This window comes from Myotis nattereri, assembly GCF_964212035.1.
Source record: "Myotis nattereri genome assembly, chromosome: 9".
Taxonomy (NCBI): domain Eukaryota; kingdom Metazoa; phylum Chordata; class Mammalia; order Chiroptera; family Vespertilionidae; genus Myotis; species Myotis nattereri.
Genome location: NC_138084.1, coordinates 6876294 through 6897360, shown reverse-complemented (window position 1 = coordinate 6897360; position 21067 = coordinate 6876294). Strand labels below are relative to the sequence as shown.

Genomic DNA, 21067 nt, shown 5'->3' with positions numbered 1-21067 from the left:
AACAAGTGGTCTTAGTTGAATCTTCCACGAAAAAGAAGGTGATTGAAACCCTCTACTTTAGGCCCTAGAAAAAAAGGAAGGAGAAGAGTGCAGATTGGTTTGGCTCCGTGGATAGAGCCTTTTCCTCCCTCCCTCCTCCCCAGAGGTGAGGGAGCCAAGGGGGGAGCGAAGGAGGCGCTCAACATGTGAGGCATGCAACATGTCAGAAAAAGAATTCAGATTAAGGGTCCGAGAGTGCATCAACCTGATGGAGGAAAAAATCAACAACTTATGCATGAATCAAGAAGAAACAGATGAAAAAATCAACAATTTATGTAAGAATCAAAAAGAAATGGATAAAAAAATCAATAACTTATGTAAGAACCAAGAAGAAATGAAGAGTGATATAGCTGCAATAAAAAACACCATTGAAAGTTTCAACAGTAGACTAGGAGAAGCAGAGGACCGAATTAGCGAATTAGGAGACAGGGAAACAAAACACACCCAAACTGAACTGAAATTGGAGAAAAAAAATAAAAGACAGGAGGAGAGCCTAAGGGAGCTACGGGACAACATGAAATGAAACAACATACGAATAATAGGGGTGCCAGAACAACAGAAAGAAGAACAAGGGTTAGAAAACCTATTGGAAGAAATAATATCAGAAAACTTCCCTGAGGTGGGGAAGAAAAAAGTCACACAAGCACAGAGAGTCCCAAACAAGATGAACCCGAAAATACCCACACCAAGACACATCATAATTACCATGGCAAATGTTCAGGACAAAGAGAGAATCTTAAAGGCTGCAAGAGAGAGACGGAAAGTTACATACAAGGGATCTCCCATTAGATTATCAAATGATTTCTCAACAGAAACACATCAGGCCAGAGAAGAATGGACGGAAATTTACTAAGTGATGCAAAGCAAAGGACTGAATCCAAGAATACTCTATCCAGCAAGGCTATCATTCAAAATTGAAGGGGAAATAAGAAGCTTCACAGACAAAAAAGGTTAAGGGAGTTAATCACCACCAAGCCAGCAATGCAAGGAATGCTAAAGGGACTGGCGTAAAAAGAAGAAATAAAAAGCTAAGAAAGGAAACAGACACAAAAAATAGAAATGGCTACAAACAAGTACCTTTCAATAATAACTTTAAACGTAAATGGACTAAATGCTCCAATCAAAAGACATCGAGTGGCTGAATGGATAAAACAACATGACCCATTTATTTGCTGTCTACAAGAGACCCACCTCAGAATAAGGGGCTCACACAGACTGAAAGTGAAGGGATGGAAAAATATATTTCAGGCAAATGGAAATGAAAAAAAGCTGGGGTAGCAATACTTATATCAGACAAAATAAACATCAAAGTGAAGGCCATAACAAGAGATAAGGAAGGCCACTTCATAATACTAAAGGGATCGATACAACAAGAAGATATAACCCTGATAAACATATATGCACCCAATGCAGGAGCACCCACATACATAAAAAGACTCCTGGAAGATATCAAGGGAGAGATCGACAACAATACAATCATAGTAGGGACTTTATTTTTTATTTTTTATTTTTTTTAAATATATTTTATTGATTTTTTTACAGAGAGGAAGGGAGAGAGATAGAGAGTCGGAAACATCGATGAGAGAGAAACATCGATCAGCTGCCTCCTGCACATCTCCCACTGGGGATATGCCCGCAACCCAGGTACATGCCCCTGACCGGAATCGAACCTGGGACCTTTCAGTCCGCAGGCCGACGCTCCATCCACTGAGCCAAACCGGTCTCGGCCATAGTAGGGACTTTAATACACCACTGACATCACTGGATAAATCCTCTAGACAAAAAATGAGCAAAGAAACAGCAATCCTAAATGACTCACTAGATCAGATGGACTTAACTGATATCTTCAGAACATTTCACCCCAAAGCCACGGAATATACGTTCTTCTCAAGTGCACATGGGACATTTTCAAAAATAGACCACATATTGGGTCACAAGCAAAGTCTCCCCAAATTCAAAAAGATTGAAATCAAACCAAGCATCTTCTCAGATCACAATGGCATAATACTAGAAATAAACTACAATAAAAACAACCCAAAATACTAAAACACTTGGAAGCTGAATAGCATGTTATTAAATAATGATTGGGTTACCAATGAGATCAAAGAAGAAATTAAAAGCATCCTGGAAACTAATGACAATGAAAACACAACAATCCAAAACCTATGGGACACAATGAAAGCAGTCCTGAGAGGGAAGTTTATAGCCCTACAGGCCTACTTCAAAAAACAAGAAAAAATGGTAGTAAATCATCTAACTCTACATCTCAAAGAATTAGAAAGCAGCAACAAGAAAACCCCAGAGTGAGCAGAAGGAAGGAGATAATAAAGATTAGAGCAGAAATAAATGACATAGAGACCAAAAATAACAATACATAAAATCAACAAAACCAAGAGCTGGTTCTTTGAAAGGATAAACAAGATTGATGAACCTCTAGCCAGGCTCACCAAGAAGCAAAGAGAGAGGACCCAAATAAACAAAATCAGAAATGATAGAGGCGAAATAACAACAGACCCCACAGAAATACAAATGATTGTTAAAAAATACTATGGACAACTCTACTCCAACAAACTAGACAACCTGGAGGAAATGGACATATTCCTAGAAAAATACAACATTCCAAAACTCAATCAGGAAGAATCTAAAAATCTCAATAGGCCAATAACTATGGAAGAAATTGAAGCAGTCATCAAAAAGCTTCCAGAAAACAAAAGCCCAGGGCCAGACGGCTTCACAGGGGAGTTTTACCAAACATTCAAGGAAGAACTAAAATCTATCCTCCTCAGACTACTACAAAAAATTCAAGAGGAAGGAGCACTTCCAAGCTCATTCTATGAAGCCAGCATCACCCTAATACCAAAACCAGGTAAAGACAACACAATGAAAGAGAATTACAGGCCAATATCCCTCATGAACATACATGCCAAAATCCTCAACAAAATCTTAGCAAATCGGATTCAGCAGTACATCAGAAAGATCATACACCATGACCAAGTAGGATTTATCCCAGGGATGCAAGGATGGTACAATATCCGCAAATCAATGAACATGATACATCACATAAACAAATTAAAAGAAAAAAGCCACATGGTCATATCAATTGATGCAGAAAAAACATTTGACAAAATCCAACACCCATTTCTGATAAAAACTCTCAGCAAGGTGGGAATAGAAGGATCATACCTCAACATAATAAAAGCCATATATGACAAACCCACAGCCAACATCATACTCAATGGACAAAAACTAAAACCATTTCCCGTAAGAACAGGCACAAGACAGGGAGGCCCACTCTCACCACTCCTGTTCGACACAGTACTGGAAGTATTAGCCATTGCAATTAGGCAAGAAGAAGAAATAAAAGGCCTCCAAATTGGAAAAGAGGAAGTAAAACTGTCTTTATTCGCAGATGACATGATATTATACATAAAAAGCCCTAAAGACTCCATCAAAAAACTGTTAGACTTAATAAATGAATTTGGCAAAGTAGCAGGATACAAAATTAATGCCAAGAAATCTATGGCATTTCTATACACCAATAGTGAACTTACAGAAAGAGAAACTAAAAAAGCGATCCCATTTACCATCGCACCAAAAAAATTAAGATACCTAGGAATAAACTTAACTAAAGAGGCAAAAGACCTCTACTCAGAAAACTACAGGACGTTGAAAAACTAGATAGAGGAAGACATAAACAGATGGACGAACATACCATGTTCTTGGATTGGTAGAATCAACATCATTAAAATATCCATACTACCCAAAGCAATCTATAAACTCAATGCACTTCCCATTAAAATACCAATGGCATATTTCACAGATCTAGAACGAACTCTCCAAAAATTCATCTGGAATATAAAAAGACCCCGAATAGCTGCAGAAATTCCGAGAAAGAAGAACAAAGTAGGTGGGATCTCAATACCAGATATCAAGTTGTATTACAAAGCCACTGTTCTCAAAACTGCCTGGTACTGGTACAAGAACAGACATATAGATCAATGGAATAGAATAGAGAGCCCAGAAATCGACCTGAACCAATACGCTCAATTAATATTTGACAAAGGAGGCAACAACATACAATGGAGCCAAGATAGTCTCTTCAATAAATGGTGTTGGGAAAATTGGACAGATATATGCAAGAAAATGAAACTAGATCACCAACTTACACCATACACAAAAATAAACTCAAAATGGATAAAGGACTTAAATGTACAACAGGAAACCATAAAAATTCTAGAAGAATCCAAAGGCAACAAAATCTCAGACATATGCCGAAGCAATTTCTTCACTGATACAGCTCCTAGGGCACTTGAAACTAAAGAGAAAATGAACAAATGGGACTACATCAAAATAAAAAGCTTCTGCACAGCAAAAGAAACCAACAACAAAACAACAAGAAAGCCCACTGAGTGGGAAAACATATTTGCCAACGTCATATCTGATAAGGGCCTAATCTCCAAAATTTATAGGGAACTCATACAACTTAACAAAAGGAAGATAAACAATCCAATCAAAAAATGGGCAAAGGACCTAAATAGACACTTTTCAAAAGAGGTCATTCAGAAAGCCAAGATACATATGAAAACATGCTCAAAGTCACTAATCATCCGAGAGATGCAAATCAAAACAACAATGAGGTACCATCTCATACCTGTCAGACTGGCTATCATCAACAAATCAACAAACGACAAGTGCTGGAGAGGATGTGGAGAAAAGGGAACACTCGTGCACTGCTGGTGGGAATGCAGACTGGTGTAGCCACTATGGAAGACAGTATGGAGTTTCCTCAAAAAGTTAAAAATGGAACTCGCATTTGATCCAGTGATCCCACTTCTAGGAATATATCCCAAGAAACCAGAAACACCAATCAGAAAGGATATATGCACCCCTATGTTCATAGCAGCACAATTCACCATAGCTAAGATCTGGAAACAGCCTAAGTGCCCATCAGCAGATGAATAGATTAGAAAACTGTGGTACATCTACATGATGGAATACTATGCTGCTGTGAAAAAGAAGGAATTCTTACCATTTGTGACAGCATGGATGGAACTGGAGAGCATTATGCTTAGTGAAATAAGCCAGTCAATGAAAGAAAAATACCACATGATTTCACTCATTTATGGATAATTAAGACCATTATAAACTGATGAGCAAAAATAGATACAGAGGCAGAGCAACATCAAACAGACTGTCAAACTACAGCGGGAAGGCTGGGGAGGGTTCGGGGGGTGGGGGGGGGGGTAAGAGATCAACCAAAGGACTTGTATGCATGCATACGAGCATAACCAATGGACACAAGACACTTGGGGGCATGGGAGGCTAGGGGAGGGTCAAGGGGAGAAAAAAAAAGGAGATATATTGCCGGGAGCTGGTCCATGCTTGCTGTTTCAAGGGACCTGGCATATATGGCATACTGTTCTTAATATGTTTGCTCACCTTCTAGGCACTATGTGTTTTAACCAAGGTCTCTGAGAAAGGTTGTTTCCCCAGGTAGGGATTTTCCCCTGAAGTTAGGGAGGGAATAAAACCTCTTAACTAAGTGCCAGGTGGGTAATTAATCACTTTAACTACGAACAATCATGCTTAAGCTACATAATCTTTACTCCCTGGAATGGAGATAAGAAACGCCCTAACCTTTGAAATAGAGATTGATAGGATAGGAATCAACTGGTATAAATACAGATGTAAGAAGACAGGAGAAGAGAGACAGAAATTGGCACAAAACCTACACAGAACGTTCTCTAGAGACAGAAGAACTTCGCTGGAGAGAACATGGCAAAAGATCCTGGACAGAAACTGGCCTCAGAACCTAGAGACAGAACCTAGCAAGAGAACATGGCAAAAGATCCTGGACTGGCCGAAACCGGTTTGGCTCAGCGGATAGAGCGTCGGCCTGCGGACTGAAGGGTCCCAGGTTCGATTCCGGTCAAGGGCATGTACCTGGGTTGCGGGCATATCCCCAGTGGGAGATGTGCAGGAGGCAGCTGATCGATGTTTCTCTCTCATCGATGTTTCTAGCTCTCTATCTCTCTCCCTTTCTCTCTGTAAAAAATCAATAAAATATATTTAAAAAAAAAAAAAAAAAAAAAAGATCCTGGACTGAACCTGACTACAGAAATTGGCAAGAGGACCTGACTAGAACCTGGTGACTGAACCTGGCTGGAGAACCTAGCGAGGGAACATGGCTACAGAACCTGGCTGGAGAACCTAGCAAGAGAACATGGACACAGAACTTGGCTGGAGCTCCTAACCAGAACTTCACTGGAGAACCTGGAGATCCTAACCAGAACCTCTCTGGAGATCCAGATCAGAACTTGGCTGGAGATCCTGGCTGGAGATCCTGGCTAGGCTGCTGATCAACTGAACACTGTCTCCGTGTCCTTCCTTCTTCGCCAACTCCGTCCACACCTTTGGGGACCCCTGGACCTGCTGGGGTTGGACCCTGGCAATATATATAATACTCTTTGTAATACTTATAAGCAATAAAACAATTAAAAAATATATATATATTTAAAAAGAAAAAAAAGCAAGTATTCAGAGTTGCCGTTCCATGTTGGAGCAACCCAATCCAGCATCAGGCTAGCCTAGTTTGTGCTCCAAGTTGTAATCCATCAGGCCATTGCATGTGGTGTCTGCAGGGCCACATGGCTATGGAGATAGCAAGGGTGAATGCAAGGAAGCAGGAATGAGAGAGCCCCACGAGCCAAGAGCCAAGAGCAACAGGAGAGAGAATGCCTTTGTTTAGGCCAGTGGTCGGCAAACTCATTAGTCAACAGAGCCAAATTATCAACAGCACAACGATTGCCATTTCTTTTGAGAGCCAAATTTTTTAAACTTAAACTATATAGGTAGGTGCATTGTTATGAACTTAATTAGGGTACTCCTAAGGCTTAGGAAGAGCCACACTCAAGGGGCCAAAGAGCCGCATGTGGCTCGCGAGTCGCAGTTTGCCGACCACGAGTTTAGGGATTGTGCATTCCCAAATTTTCATGGGTTTGCAGTGGCCAATGATCTCTGTTCCCAGGTGTGACTGACAGGCACCTCCCCTAGTTACCCCAGCTTCACCGTACAGGCATCTATCTCCTCTTTGTTGGACTCCTTCCCCCAGTGATCTGTGGGGAATGGGCGGTGGTGCCCTGGGAGTGTGAATTGCAGCTTCCTGGGGAAGCTGCCCAAACAAAGTGACTATAATGTCTGGCCTTCCCTCTGCTCCTTTCCTATTATTAATAACTAGCTAATTATAATGGTATCATCCTATATAATAAAACCCTAATACGCAAATTGACCAAATGGCCGAACGATCGGTCACTATGACATGCACTGACCACCAGGGGCAGACACTCAACACAGGAGCTGCCCCCTTGAGGTCAGTGCACTCCCCACAGGGGGAGTACCACTCAGCCAGAAGCCGGGCTCACAGCTGGTGAGTGCAGCGGTGGTGGCGGGAGCCTCTCCCACCTCCATGGCAATGCTAAGGACCCCTTGGGGGACCTGGACTGCAAGAGGGCACAGGCCAGGCTGAGGGACCACCCCCCTGCGCCAGTGCACAAACGTCGTGCACCAGGCCTCTAGTACCCATATAATGGAATACGTCTCAGCAAGAAAAATGAGTTAACTACCTATATATCCAACAACCTGCATGAATCACAAATACATTGTGCTTTAATACTATGAAGTTCAAGAACTGGCCTGTGGTTGCCTCTGCAAGAAGATGGGGGAAGAGATAGGGGAGAGCTTTCTGGGGGTGATGGAGATATTCTGTATCTTTTTGTTGTTGTTATTAATTCTCACCCAGAGATATGTTTCCATTGATTTCTAGAGAGAGTGGAAGGGAGATGGAGAGATACAGAGATAGCAATGTCAATGTGAGAGAGACACATTGATTGGTTGCCTCCTGCATGCACCCCACCAGGGCTGGGGAACCTGCAACCAAGGTACATGCCCTTGACCGGAATTGAACCCAGGACCCTTCAGTCCGCAGGATGATGCTCTATCCACTAAGCCAAACCAGCTAGAGCAGGATCTTGCTTTCTAGATCCATTCTCCACTGAAAGCAAGCGAGCCCTCTAGAACTACGATTGGTTCCAGGGGTGGGAATGGGAGTAGCACAAGTTGATCCTAGGATTTCTTATGGCATCAGGCTTCGGAAAGTAAGGCAATGTTCTAAGAACCACAGGAACATGTCCAGAGAGACAAGAGGCAGTGAAAGTGGATTCTACTGGCCAAAGTAAGTAACGGTGGTGCCATCGCCTGAATATTTGTGTTCCCCAAATTCATATGTTGACACCTGATCCCCAGTGAGATAGTTTTGGGGAGGTGGGGGCTTTGGGAGGTCATGAGGTCATGAGGGAGGTGCCCTCATGAATAGGATTAGTGCCCTTATAAAGAGGCCCCACCCACCATTGAGGACACAATGAGAGGTAGCTCTCTGGGAACTGGGAAGCAGGTCCCCACCAGACGTGGAATCTGCCGGCCCCTGGATCCTGGACTCCCCAGCCTCCAGAACTGAGAGAAATAAATGTTCCTTCAGACTCATGTTCCCAACCCATGAGTTATAACAGTAGTAACAGGCTATGACTGCTGGGGAGGGAGTTGCAAAGGGAGAAAAGGGAGAAACTAAAATGAATCTGTGATGTTGGATTGGAATTGGATTGAAATCTGTTTTTATACATAGTTAGATATATAGAAAGATAGATGTAAATGTATTTATAAATATATACACTCATACAAACATGAGTATATTCTATATTTACAAACACACACACACACACACACACACACACACACACACACATGCTCACACACGCACTCACATGCAGGCCCAGGAAGAGGACCCTCACAGCGGCCCTAAGCACATCTCACACCCAGAGCTCGGCTCCCCTGAAAGGAACCATTGCTCCTTGGAGAACTGATTGATTGTGGGTTGAGGTTCAGAGAACAATGGAGACCCTATAAAAAAGAGACAGAAGCCCTGACCGGTTTGGCTCAGTGGATGGATCGTCGGCCTGCGGACTGAAGGGTCCCGGGTTCGATTCCGGTCAAGGGCATGTACCTTGGTTGCGGGCACATCCCCAGTGGGGGGTGTGCAGGAGGCAACTGATTGATGTTTCTCTCTCATTGATGTTTCTGGCTCTCTATCCCTCTCCCTTCCTCTCTGTAAAAAAATCAATAAAATATATATATTTTTTTAAAAGAGACAGAAGCCAGTTTTAAGAGGTTCCAACTGGCCCAATTGGGGGCCATTTGGGCAGCCAAAGAAATAATGATGTGGGGGGATGAATAGTGGCCCCATGAAAGATGTGTCCACATCCTAATCCCCAAAATCCTCAAATAGTGACCTTCTTGGGGGAAAAGGTCTTTGCAGATGTAATTACAAATGAAAGATCCTGAGATGAGGTCATTCTGGATCATGTGGGTGGGCCCTAAATCAATAACAAGTGTCGTAAGAGAAAGGAGGCAGGTAACAGAGACACAGAGGAAAGGCCATGTGAAGACGGGGCGGAGACTAGAGGGATGTGGCCACAAGCCAAGGGAAGCTGGCGTCCCGGAAGCTGGAGGAGGGGAAGGAGGACACTCTCCCAGGACCTCCAGAGGGAGCACAGCCCTGTGACACCTTGATTTTGGAGCTCGGGCCCCCAGAACCATGGGAGAATAGTTTTCTGTTTTAAGCCACAGGAAACTACAAAGAGGAGATAGCCACCTTCTTCTGGGCTGAGCCCTTTCAAGGTTGAGTGACTTCCCTGCTTGGTTCAAGGCCTTTGGAAAAGAGACAGACCCTGTGGGAGCCTGTGCCTGGGGTCAGGCTGGCATGAGATCCGGTACAACCAGTTCTGCCGTCCGAGGCTCAGGCACAGATGCCGGGGGCTCCGACCAGCCCAGCGCGCATGCTGCTCATGGCACTGGGAGTGTGGGAGGGGCCTGTGCCTGGCCCGCGAGCCCTGCACACTGCTCCAGCACTTGGGGACTCCTTTACCCACTTCACCCTCTGGATCCGTCTGCATGTCCACCCGGCCTTGTTCTCGGAGAACTCCATCTCTCCAGCAAGTTCTGCCCCGACTCCCCGGCTGTCTCCCCGACAACCCCGCCCCACGCCGAGCAGCGAGTCCAGTCTACTGAGGGCCCCCACCGAGGCCTGCGACCACGGCGAGAATCTCGTGCTTGTGGATCATGGGGACAAGGAACGGAGACTCTGACTCCTGGGAGCTTATCCTTTCGGCTGGGGCTTGTCAGCTCTTCTGCTCTGATTAAGGGGCAAGACTGGCATGCCCTCCTTCTCCCCTGGGTGAGCCAGCTCCCTCCTCAACCCCAAGGTCTCCTTGAGCCACTAGGGGCCCCACATCTGAAACCAGCGTCTCTACCCCGAATGCCAGCCAGATGCTCCAGAGGAAACTGTCTCGACTTTTGACTCAGGAAGCACCACACTAGGGATGTACCAAGGGATGAGCCACAGCCCCAGTGTATCTGTGAGGTGTGACAAGGGGATTAAGGGTGATGAGAGAGAGCAACAAGCTAACTCCCCAGGGAAGCATGTAGATCTGGCCAAGATCAAGGTCAACTTAAAATGGGCTGGAGGCTGGCAGGCGGGTGCGGCGGACGGCAGCAGGGGCGCTGCCTGGTGGTGGAAGTTTCCATCAGGCCGTTAGAGGCAGGAGCAGGCCGTCCTCCTCCACTGCATAAAACTCAGCCACAGCAGTGCAGACGGTGCCCGGATGGAGGAGCAAGAACCTCAGGGGCCTGCACCTGGAGCCGGGATCCTGCACTTTGAACCTGTCGTTCCTAGAAGCCATGTCCGGGAAACGCCCAAGGAAAACCATCGCACCAAATGCGCTGCCGACCGCATGCCCGCCCTGGACACGCTGGAGAAGTCTGCATTGAGCAGGAGCCCAGTCCCGTTCACTTTTCCCCCCAGACCCCCCCCCCCCCTTTTGCGTGTCTAATGGCGTGTACAGAACCTAGACGCACAGTACGCGAGTCCTCACAAGGCACACCCCTGGGTAAACCGCTCCCCACTCAGGTGTCAGTCACGCCAGAGGGCTTCTCTTTTTTAGTAAAAATGTTAATGTTGAGATTATTCCAGGTTTTTCCCTCCCCTCCATTACCCCCTTCCCCCCCACCCCATCCCTTGGCCTTCAACACATTATTGTCGTGTCCATGGGTGTGCATACATGTTCTTTAGCGAATCCCTTCACTTTCTATTTTATTTTATTTTTTAATCCTCACCCGAGGATACTTTTTCATTGATCTTTTTAGAGAGAGTGGAAGAGAGAGGGAGAGATGGAGAGAAACATCGATGTGAGAGAAACACATTGATTGGTTGCCTCCAGCAAGCGCCCAACCAGGGCCTAGGCCGGGAAGAGCCTGCAACCAAGGTACGTGCCCTTGACCAGAATCGAACCCAGGACCCTTTGGTCCACAGGCCGACGCTCTACCCACTGAGCCAAACCGGCCAGGGCACCTTCACTTTCTTTATCCAGTCCCCCCACCTCCACCCCTTGGGTTTCTCATGTCCCCACTTAGGCAATCCCACCTGCCCGGAAGCAAACGACTCTTCCAATGCGGAGCTGGGTTTTTGTTGTTGTTATTGTTGTTCTAAGACATCACGTATTTGGAATGAGCTGTACTCCATGGTCTCTGCTTTCCCTCAACATGAGGCTTGTGAAATGTGTCTGTGTTGCTGCCTCTAACAGTAGCTCATTCCCTGTTTCTGAGGAGGATTCCATCCGGGGACGGGCTACAGGTTGTGCAGCCTTTCTCTTGTTCATTGGTATTCAAGCTGCTTCCAGTCTGAGGCCATCCTAAATGAAGCTGCCCAAATATCTGAGAGGAAGAAGGAAGGAAAGAAAGGAAGGAAGAAGGAAGGAAGGAGGGAAAGAAAGAGGGAGGGAGAGGGGGAGGGAGAGTCAGGAACAGATTATAACTTATTCAACAAAACTGGAGCCCATGCCTGGCCTGTGTTTCTCAGTGGTTAGAACGGCGGCCTGTGGACAGAAGGGTCACAGGTTCGATTCCTGGTCAAGGACACATATCTGGGTTGCAGGTTCCATCGCCAGTCCCGGTCGGAGTGCGTGCAGGAGGCAACCAGTCAATGTGTTTCTCCTCTCTCACATCGATGTTCCTTCCTTCCTTCCTTCCTTCCTTCCTTCCTTCCTTCCTTCTCTTTCTTTTCTTTCTTTCTCTCTCTCTCTCTCTCTCTCTCTCTCTCTCTCTCTCTCTCTCTCTCTCTTCCCCCCTCTTTCTCTCTCTCCCTCTCCCTCCCTCCCTTCCACTCTGTAAAAATCAACAGGAAAAATATCATCGGATGAGGATTAACAAAAATATAAACAAGAACGTAAGTCTATACTGGTTTGAATCTATGAACACGTTGACAGTTTGGGAGGAATGGGATGTTTACATCCTCCCCCAGTACCTCTCCCCAGAATACTTACTTGTTACAAAGGAAAACGAGTGGCTTTCTGGGGAGAAGCCTGGAGGACGTCCCTCCATCAAGTGACCCAAGGGAACATCATCGCTTGTGGGTCACGTGGAATTCTCTGCCACCTGATTGGACGCAATGGAGGAGAACACAGACTCACTGCTGTGACGTTCTTGCCAAAGAGACTTGACCTTAATCTAATCACGAGGAACCACCAGAGAAACCTCAATTGAGGACATACCACAAAATAACTGGCCTGTAACCTTTGGGGGGTCAAGGTCATTAAAGTCAAGGAAAGAGGGGGGAACGGCTCCAGAGCCAAGGAAGCGGGCAGGACAGCCAAGGTGCCGATTCGGGAAAACCTGGATGCGGTCTGAAGACTCCATGGCCGAGAACTAAGAATGTTCCTTTCTTTTTGTTGTTGTTGATTTCAGAGAGAGGCAGGGAGGAGGGAGGGAGAGAGAGAAACCTCCATTTGTTGTTGCACTGACTGATGCATTCATTGGTTGCTTCCTGTATGTGCCCTGACTGAGGATGGAACTCACAGCCTTGGCTTATTGGGGTGGTGCTCTAACCCACTGAGCCACCCGGCCAGGGCGGGAATGTTAAGTTCTCGACTCTGGTGGTTCTTGGAGCCTGATTCTGTGGAGGGCAGCTCAGCGGGAAGGAAACACACCCCACCGTGTCGGAGGTCACGGGGTCTCTGGGGGGCGCCATACAGTCCCATGACCAAGGAGAAGCAGTCTGTGCCACTTGGGAATTATTAAACAGCAGTGAGACGAAGCTTTCCCTGCCCCTGAGGAAACCTGTTTCAGCTGCCGCCGCTGGACTTTCTGTGTTTACTTCCAGGCGTGTGTGGGAGGACAGGGTGCGCAAGGCTGGGCTTCTTTTGGTGCGGGTGGGAAGATAAAAGAGGGTGAGTGGGGGGAACCCCAAAGATCCTGTCCCTCAGGGACTCGGGGCTGTACCAGGGCCACAGGATTGCCCAGGTGGACACAAACCCCAGGGCACCGGGGAAGCCCCTTGAGCCCAGCACCAAGACCACGGTTAGAGACCCGCCTCCACCTCCTTCGATCCCTGCAGCAGGCCGGGGAGGGGCTGTCCTTTGGGGACTGAGCCTCCACCCAAGCAGCCCAGGGATGCGGAGATACAACTTGAACAAGGCAGGCAAGGCCCCTGCCCTCAAGGAGCGATGAATACATAAAATTACAGGATGCTAGGCCGTGATGCGTTCTAAGGAGAGAAAAAATGAAGGCAGTTAAGGCAGAATGAAAGCTAGGTATTGGAATGAGCAATGGGCAGGATATCTGAGAGGCGGAAGTTTGCACGTGTGTGTGTGTGTGTGTGTGTGTGCGCGCGCGTGCGCGCGTGTGCGTGTGCGCGCACGCGTAATTTTGGCCACGCTGTGTTTGAAATGCCTTCCGCCAGGCTGGAGACAGGAATTTGGGTACCTTGAGTACAACAATGATTTTGAAGCTATGAGTGAGGTTACTTCAGCAGGTCCAAGGGCTGGCACCTTCTCACAGTTAAGACCCTGTAGACAGACTACCTCATCTGCCCAAAATGACATGGCTGGTGGGTGGCGGAGCTGGGATTTGAACCTGCCAAGCCTGTTTGAGCTGCCACAGAGTCTTGCTGCCGTGGGGCTGTGGGCAGGTCGCTGGACCTTTCAGAGGTTTGATTTCCTCACCCATCACAGGAGAGGTGGGCAGTGGAGGGGCAGGTGGAAGATGGGGGTGATGCAGGGGGCCTGGTGGTGCTCCGACAGGTACCCAGACGGGCCACCAGAATGGCTCTGGGTGTGCCCCTTGCCCCTTTCCCACCAGTCTCAGACCCCTGCTCTCATCGGAACAGTCAAGTCTTCCAGGAAGAGACGGGGCGCCGGGTGAGACTGGTGCGCAGAGTCCAAGAACCAACATGTCACTTTACGTGAGAAGCCACCCATCGCCCTGCCTGGAATTTCAGGCTCAGCATGACTGGGGGGCCCTCCCTGTGGGCACAGGATCCCAGCAGGCAAACCCCTGCCAGGCGGTCGCTGGGCAAAACTGGGGTTGGAGGAAGGTCAGTTGGAGAGGGATGCAGGGTTGGTGGGACCAGGCGTGGTCTCTGGAGTGCCCTGGGCCCTGCCGGGGGCCCGGAACAGGCCCGTGGCCTCAGCCAGATCCTGGCAAGGCGCCGCTCCCGGGTCAGTGCCGGGCTGGGCTGGCACTCCTGAGGCTTCCGGGGCTGGCCGGGCCCTTCTGCTGACTAGCTGACTAGGTCTTTCTTTAGAGCTGTTACTATCTCGCTGCCTGTCCGGGCTTGGTGGGGCCCCACTGCCTCTGTGGCTTAGCACTTCCACTTTGGGGCGGCCAGCGGCTTCGAAGTGAAAATGCCAATGGCTCCTGTCACGTGGGGGCTGGGCAGGTGCCTGGCCGCACTACTTCCTGTCCCCCCTCCTCGCTGCCCTGCCAGCTGGCAGGAGGAGCCTCCAGCTGGCCACACTCTGTGGAAAGTCCAATTTGTTGTCTCCCCCGGAGGGCCACTCCCGGCTGTGCCCTCTGACCAGCTCAGCCCTGACCTCCCTGGGCACAGATCCCAGCAGGGACCCCCCCAAAGGCACCGAGCCTTCAGCATGGCTCCATGGAGGTCCTGAGCCCCAGCTCAGCTCTGCCTGCCCTGGGCCTCTCAGCTGAGGCTGGAAGAGCAGCCTGCAATGCAGGTGCTTGGGGAGGGCAGTCCCCCAGCCCGGAGCCTGGAGGAAGCGCTGCCTGGGTCTGCTCACTGCCCCCTGCCAAGCTGTGGGCCCCGCCTGCTCCCTTGAGAGTCACTGCCCAGAACGCGTAGCCTGGCACTGGGCAGTGACTAAACAGAGGTGCCAGCATCTTGAGACTCGGGGGCCTTTACAGGGCTGGGGTTTGGGTGCCAGTCCAGGGGCCATGGAGAGCACCGCTGTGCTCGGGCTGACTTTGGAAAGCTTGGCGTGTGGAGGCAACTGGCAGGCGGTCCAGGCTGCGAAGGGCTGCCCAGGCCCCGAGCCCCGGAGGGCCCACCCAGAGCTGTGGCTGCCCATTGGAGGCAGGTGTGCACCCCTCGCGTGGGCAGAGGCAGTCTCCGTGGGATGCAATTTGAGTATTTGGAGCCACGCACTAGGAAAATACTGGAGAGAAAGTTTAGTGATAAATCAGAAGCGAATAAACCCAAAGCCGTGGTGTGCTAGGTGTGTCTGCAGACAGGAAAGTGACAAGGCGGATTCTGATGTCACAGATGGCCCGAGGCTGCGGGGTGAGAGCGGGAGGCCCAGAGCAATGGCCTGGGTCTGCTTTACCTGTGGGCTCAGCCCCCCCCCCCCCCCCCCCCCCCCCCCCCCCCCGCCCCACTCCCCCAAGTCAGCCTCCAGAGCAGAGCAGGGAAACAGGAGGGAGGGTGAGGGCGCAGGGAGGAGCTCTGGTTTTGAAGTTCAAGACCTGCTCCTGCCTCTGCTAGACAGGTACCCTCAGCAACACTGGGCCTCCGCCCGCCTGTGGACAGATACCAGCCCTCGGTGAGGACCACCCTCGGTCCAGGAGGAGGGGGGACGAGGTCAGCCCCTGCGGGTGCTGGTGGGTCCATTCCCACGGCCATCCACCCTCCACTGGCCCGTGCGGTCTACTCTGTGCCAGGCCCCCGGGTGCGGGGCCCACCTGCCCGCCCTGCCCGGCTCCTCTGCAGGAGCTGCGTCGGGTTCCCTCAGTTCAGGCAGATGCCGCCTCTTTCCCCTCCCAGGGCCTTTGCACCAGTTGGTCCCCCATTTCCTATGGGTCCCGTTTTCCCGAAGGTACTCCCACCCCTTTAGGTCTCCGCTTCCCTGGGGACACCCTCCCAGCGTCTGCCGGCCTGTGGCCACCTCCGCTGCTCCCCGAGGTCTGCGGGGTTCGCTCGGGTACCAGCCCAAGCCCTGGCTGGCTGTTGGAGAGCTGGCCTAACCGCTCCGTGCCTCAGTTTCCCTGTGTGTAAACTGGGAACCACCAAGGCCCCAGCTCCTGCGGGTTGCTGTAAGGAATGCATAGCAGGGCTAACGGCTGTGCACGTGCTACTGTCATCATGTATTTTGTGGTCATTGTCATCGGACCGCGGGATCCCCAGGGCAGGGCTCCCCACGATGCCCCCCAGCGCAGCCCCTGGTGCGAAGCCCTGAGCCTCTTCCCAACCTGCCTAGGCACCTAGAGGGGCGCGCGCGGTCGGTGCCGGCACTGCCCAGCTAGGAGGCAGGTGGCAATGCCCCTGCTTCCAGGAAAGCCGGACACACAGTAGGTGCTCCCGACATGGCCGGCTGACACCAGGAAGCCCGTGGCCCGATTCGGGCACGCTCCCTCCCTCCCTCCCACAGGACACGGTGGAATGCTGAGGCTGCCCACACGGACTTCAGGGGTGTATCTGCTTCTAACGACACCCATTTCCACAACAAAGAAGCTCGCCTCCGTGGGGCCACCTCGCCTCGGCGCACCCGGGAGGCGCCGTGGGAGCCGCGGACGAGGAGCCTGCGCCCCGCAGAGAAGCCCCCAGTGTTGGCCCGGGGGCTGTCCCGGTGGGTGAGGCGGCGCAGAGGGTCTGCGGGGGCGGGGGCGCGAGAAAACCACGCAGCGAGGTGGCGCCCAAGGGGCGTGCGGCACCGACGCCTCCAGCCGCGATTTAAAGGGCAGCGAGCGGCGGAGGGATCCCTGCCGGCTGCGCAGCGCGGATCCCTCCGCGCGGGAGGAGTGCGGCGGCCCGGTCCAACAAAATCGCTTTTTGTTCCTCCGCCGCGGGAGAAACCGGCGGGGACTCCTTTCTTCCTCGGGTTTCTCCGCCTCCCCCCGCAGAGTCCCGTAAAAGCAACAGAGGTGACTGGGGCGCGCGAGCCGGCTGGTGTCCTTCCGCCCGGCCGAGGGCACTCCTTTTCGTGTCTTCCCACCGTGCCCGGGCGGCGTCCGGGCGGCTCACCGGGGGCGGCGACGCGACTGCGGCGCGGTCGGCGAGGCTCCGGGGCTATGAGGTGAGGGCGCCCGGGTACAGGAGGTGGCAGCGCGGCGCCAGCCCCTGGGACACGAGCCTCGAAGCTGGCGGCGGCCTCTGGGACCCCGCGGCCGCGTGCGAGGCGAGGTGAGGCCTGCGGCGCGGGGGGCGCGGGGGCGCGGGGGCGCGGCGCGAGGCGCGATGGGGGCGGGGGGCTCGGCCGCGGCTGGGACTCATTTCTCGACAGCGGAGGGAGCGGGCGGTGCTGCGGTCGCGCCGCCATCTTGGATTTTACTCTCCATTTTTCTCTGGAATTATTTTTTGGTGATTAATTTTTGGGGGGGACGGGAAGTGTCGCCGGGCAGCGCGGGCCCCCCCCCCCCAGCGCAGCGGCCTGGCGAGGAGCCTCGACGCGCCCCGAGGAGCGGGCAGCGCCCGGCGGTGAGCGGGGCGGCGGCGCCGGGGCGGGCGGGGGGCGGGCCGCGGGGGCGCCGGGCCGGGCGGGGGCCGGGGCCGCGGGTGGGGCGCGGGGCCTGCAGTGGGCGCCGTCGCCGGAAGGGAGCGGTAGCGGCCGCCGGGCCGCGCGGGGCCGGGCCCGGCCGCACGAGGGGAGCGGCCCCGGCGCTCGCGATTGGGGGACTCTGTTTTCCCTCTGCTCCAATGGGCGGCCGGGAGCCGGCTCGCCCAATCTGCTCCCGCGGCCGCGCTCCACCTCGGGGTGTTTTTTGTTTGGACTCGAGCCTCCCGTCCGCTCTGCGCGCGGGCCGGCCCCCGCCCTCCCCGCCCTCCCCGCCCCTCGGTGACAGCCGAGCGTCCCGGCTCCCGCGCCCCTCGGCCCGGACCCCGTGGCGCTCCGGCCGCTTCCCGCACAGCCGGCCGGCGCCTCGGCCCCGAGAAGACGCGTGGGTCCCCCCGCGTCGTCCTTCCCCGTCGCCGCACGCGCCGTGTCCCGCGCCCCTCCCACCGCGAGGGGGAGGCGTGTGTTCAGGGGGACCGTCCTCCCCACCGGCCGGGACGGCGTGGGAGCGCGCGGGACCCCGAGAACCGCGCTCGCTGCGTCCGGGACCTCGGGCCCCGCTCGAACTTCGCGTCCCCCGAGGGAGCGAACTCGCGGGTGCCGAGGGGGCGACGTGTGTTCTTTGAAGCCTCTTTTTTAGGACTTGCCGAAGGAAACTCACCCCGGGGGTGTGGGGGGTGGATCTAGACCCAGGGCCAGAGGAACGGGCCGGTTGCGATTGCGATTTTCATCGGGACCTTTTCAGGTTTGAACCACGTGGACGTAAAGGGTCGCCACGCGTGGCCTTGTGGCCCTGGAGGCTGCTTGCTGTGTGGGGTCACCCGAGGAAACTTTCCCCTTGGATATTGAGGGCACGCCTGTAACTTGGGGTGATTAGTAGTAAAAGCACAAACATGTTGGAACGGAAGGGCGAAACCCCTGCGCACGGCGCAGTGTCAGAGGGTTACTTGTGTCGAGAGTGGATGCGAGTTTACTTTGTAGCAGTTTGGGGCGTGGCCCTGTCATTGTCGGGGCTCCCCTATCTGTGTTCCGAGATTAAAGTCCACGAATGCTTTTAATCCCAGCGTGTGTGGGAACTCGGGCCCCGTGTTCAGTTTTTGATGTCTAAGCCTCGTACCTTCTGCTCTCCCCTTCCTGAGCGCCAGCCCCATGGGTGTCCGTGCCGGGCGTCTTTCCGGGCGTCTTTCCGGCCGCGTCCGCCCGCAGTCCTGCCCCCCCCCCCCCGCCCCCTCGGTCACAGCGTTGACTGCGGGACAGTCAACCTCCGGGTGAAACCTCCTCCTGCACACACGGTGCAGGGGCTGCTCACTCGGGAGAACGCGCACTTCCTGTGTCCCTGAGCAGCGGTTACATCGTGTTCTGTGCATTATTATATGTTTTACGTTTGGTTTTTTACTTGTTTGGCTTCCTTGTGAGCTTGTTGCTACTTATCTCCATTCAGGGGCAGGGACAGAGAAGGTGCTTATTCAGTAGACACTTGAAAGTGTTAAGTTTGTTAAGCTCCCAAGTTATCAAGTTCAGTAGTTTGTATTTAGTTTTTCAAGGTGTTGTTAAACATTGTTTTAATAGCATCTTCTAATGTTATTAAGACATTGTTGTCATTAGCAGAACAACTTAGAGCGAAATGAATGTTACGGATATTTATTCTTTATGAGGGGAGTAGAGTAGGGCAGTTTTCACCCTTAAACTTGAAGTTGAACTCTGTCATTTGCAGGTGCTCTCTTGCCTGTATGTTCATCTGTCTTCGGGTGCACACTGAATTGCTTATGCTTTGAACTCCGGGTGCTTGAGCCAGACACCAGTGGGCAGTACCGGGGGAGGTGGCTAGGCTGGGAGGGCGTCAGAATCGGCATGTGGAGGAAGTGGTTGCAGGTTGTTCGCACGCCTTTGAGCATAGAATTTTGTGGGTGGGGATGTTGGTTTGTAAATTTCCCCTCGTCGTATCAGTCTGTCATTGAACCTGGTTTTTCTTTACATGAGTATCCTTTTGTTAAAGGGCATGAGTATGTGGCCCAGTTGTGTTATAAAGACACATACTTGTGTGTGTAGCTTCTGAACAGCTCCCTGTCCACAGGAATGCCCTTCCCATGGCTTATGAGAGCAATCCTTTCAGATAAATCACATAGATTCCATTTTTTATACTTCCATTTTACTTTATTTTTTTATTCTTTATTGTTGAAAGTATTACATATGTCCCCCTTTCCCCCCCATTGGCCCCTCCAGCCCACCCTGCCCCCTACCCCAGGCCTTTTACAACCCTATTGTCTGTGTCCATGGGTTATGCATATATGCACACATGCATACAAGGTCTTTGGTTGATTACCTCCCACCCACCCACCCTCCCCCGCCTTCCCTCTGAGATTCCACACTCTTCCCTGCTTCCATACTTCCATTATTTTATATGAACTTCACTTTCCACTCTCCAAAATCCTTCTCCAGGGCAAGAGTTACAGGACTCTGTTAGCCCTAGAACACTCCTAATTTTTGTCTTCTACACAGTATTAAAGACAAGGGCCATGTGTCTGTCCCACTGTGACACACTTGGTTACATAGATAAACTAAATGCAGGGAGAGAGCAGAGAGGGGTAGTTGTATCTCAGATACAGCTCTATGCAATAGAAACAATTTTTAAAGTTTTCAACTTGATTTTTAGTTACTTTTTATTTGGGGGGGCTGGGGGAGAGTTATAAAAAGTTATTTTATTGACTCAGCTTGGTGTAGAAAATAGCTTTAATTGCTATAAAAACCACAAACTTAAATTAGTACAGGTAAAATGTAAAATTATCCAAAGTGCTTTTAAATTATAAGCATTAGGGAGTTCTAAACATTAGAACACAGTGATTTGGGAAGTCATGTTTTTGTTGGCTAGACTGCCAAATTTGAAATTTCAAAACATATACTTTATGTGAGAAGTGCTTAAGTTTGAAATGAGAATTAAACTGTGTAGTTTCAATGGCTGAGTTCCATTGACTCAACTCTGCAAGGAAGGGGATCCCAAAATGAGGGAGTACTGCAGGGTTCTGTCTAAAGGACTTTTTAAAAAATATATATTTTTATTGATTTCAGAGAGGAAGGGAGAGGGATAGAGAGATAGAAACATCAGTGATGAGAGAGAATCATCAATCGGCTGCCTCCTGCACGCC

At 51.1% G+C, this 21067-nt stretch overlaps 1 protein-coding gene across 1 annotated transcript in view; it reads left to right on the top strand.

Annotated features, from left to right (window-relative positions):
- The first annotated feature begins 17286 nt into the window (after positions 1 to 17286).
- Positions 17287 to 21067, top strand: part of KMT5B (lysine methyltransferase 5B) — a 52492-nt gene continuing 48711 nt past the window's right edge. The window contains exon 1 of the mRNA XM_081100415.1: positions 17287 to 17554. The gene's annotated coding sequence lies outside the window, so the exon portion shown is untranslated. The remainder of the gene's footprint in view (positions 17555 to 21067) is intronic.